Raw genomic sequence first — 2036 nt, 5'->3', positions numbered from 1 at the left:
TTTTTTTTGTGTGTAAATAATAAATGACTTTTTTTGCGTTTTTATTCATTTATTTATTTTTGCATCTTGAGATCCTATGACGTCATCACCTACTTCACTTCTACTCAAGTTTTATTATGTTAATGTCGAGTTTAACAATTATGTAGTCGTTCTACCCCTACTCTGTTGTCACTCTCTTGTCAGTCTGTTGTCAGTCTGTTGTCAGTCTGTTGTCAGTCTGTTGTCACTCTCTTGTCAGTCTGTTTTCACTCTCTTGTCAGTCTGTTGTCACTGTTGTCAGTCTACTGTCAGTTTGCTGTCCTTTTGCTGTCAGTCTGTTGTCAGTCTGTTGTCACTCTCTTGTCAGTCTGTTGTCTGTGTGTTGTCTGTGTATTTTCAGTCTTCACATGGTGGCAGCTTGTTAGGAACTGTCTGTGTGTTTTCAGTGGTCTGGTTCCTGCTGCTCTGTCTACAGTCAGAAGTGTCACAAGCCGAATCATCTCTTCTGCAGGCTGCGGCTTCATGTCCTCTTTACGGTCGAACTCACTGCATCACTGCGGTCCTACAGAATTTGAACCCAGAGTGAGTTCTGCATCCACAACAAGAAGTTAGTCTGACTTTGGTGCTATCAGAACCAGCAGAGTAGGTTTCATAGCTTCCTCCCTCTCTGTGTTCTCAGGAATCTGAGTCAGATGGACCGATGGAGATTCCTGGTGTCAGAACTGATTTCTATCTGCTACAGAATCTCTGCCGTGGTGTCTCCTGTGGTCCAAAGCACGTCCCCAGAGGGACTCATCCCCATGGATGCTGACTCAGGTAATCTGATGAACACAGCCAACGCAGAAACATTCACGTATCTTTAAAACTTTTCATCCCGTTCAACTTCTGTTTCTGATCTTTGAGTCACTCCTTCTGCAGTTTTGGTGAAACTCAATGAAAACCTGCATCTCTTTCAGGAACACTGAGCTCTGACTGTTGGTATTAGAACTTCAGATGACAGACATTCAGTTCACTAAAAGCTGTAAAAATCACCTTTTGGGTGTGCAGCTCTGTTTTAACAGCAGAATCATCATTCAGATTTTAAACGGGTCACAGAACATTGGACTTTCCATGACGGCGCTGCCGTTTTCAGAACTTTAACTCTTTTTACACAAACACAGGTTAAGCTCTGCTTATTCCTGCATCTTTCTACTTCCTCGACAGTTCCTACATTAAATCAACAGCATTCTCTCAGCTTAGATTTTCACAAAAGAAGTCCTGAATTCTTGTTGGGCTTTACAGAAGAAATATGATAAATGTTGGAGTCTGTAGCTGCTTCTTTGGCCTTCAACCTTCCTGTAGAAGGTTTCTTCTTTATTGTCCTGTGGTAAATAAGTAAAACAACATTTATACAGTAATAGAGCAACAAGGACATGGTGACACCAATGATTGAAAGCTGTTGTAAAGTTTCAATAGAACATATTTCTAATGTTTTTGTGTTCATGGACAGACACATCATCAAGTCTGCAGAAGATTCTGCAGGAGATCCAACCCAGAGACACAAACAACTTCTTCAGCAATGTCAGAGAGCTGAACACGCATCAAGGAGGTGATCGCAGTCCGATCCAGACCCCAAATAGTCCGGTCCAGACCCCACAGCCTGCACCCATCAGCATAGGTACATTCACCCACCCCCAGCCCCTGTGTTGTTCTGCTTCTTATCACAGTGTCAGTTTGATCTTGAAGAGATGCACCTTTGTGTTTTAATCCAAGTGAATGTTGAGTTGTAAACCTGTTCAGACCAGCAGCAGTAGGTGTTCCAGCCCCATTCGGTTACAGACTCAGACACCCGGCAGGAACATCCAGCTGTAGGATCACACCTGGTACCTACCCTACATGTGCAAACACAATTCAGTCAGAAGATCAGCAGACAAATTCTTTCAGTTCCTGATCAATGTCCTCATTTAAACACAGAGCAGTCTACAGACTGACCTTTGCTGTCTTCAGGTAGTGAGGTCTTCGGGCTGACCTTTGACCTGTGGTGTCTTAAAGTAGTGAGGTCTTCAGTCTGACCTATG

At 43.2% G+C, this 2036-nt stretch overlaps 1 long non-coding RNA gene across 1 annotated transcript; it reads left to right on the top strand.

Annotated features, from left to right (window-relative positions):
• Nucleotides 1-484: 484 nt before the first annotated feature.
• LOC119429683 lies at nt 485-1622 on the top strand. Its single transcript, XR_005187822.1, has 3 exons — nt 485-561; nt 659-795; nt 1469-1622. It is a non-coding gene; the product is annotated as an uncharacterized LOC119429683 (long non-coding RNA).
• Nucleotides 1623-2036: the final 414 nt, after the last annotated feature.

Source organism: Nematolebias whitei, unplaced genomic scaffold (assembly GCF_014905685.2).
Source record: "Nematolebias whitei isolate Nwh7 unplaced genomic scaffold, NemWhi1 Nwh_scaf_5480, whole genome shotgun sequence".
In the NCBI taxonomy this organism is placed as follows: Eukaryota; Metazoa; Chordata; class Actinopteri; order Cyprinodontiformes; family Rivulidae; genus Nematolebias; species Nematolebias whitei.
Note: the sequence above shows the minus strand (reverse complement) of the source record. Positions and strands in the feature narration are given on the sequence as shown.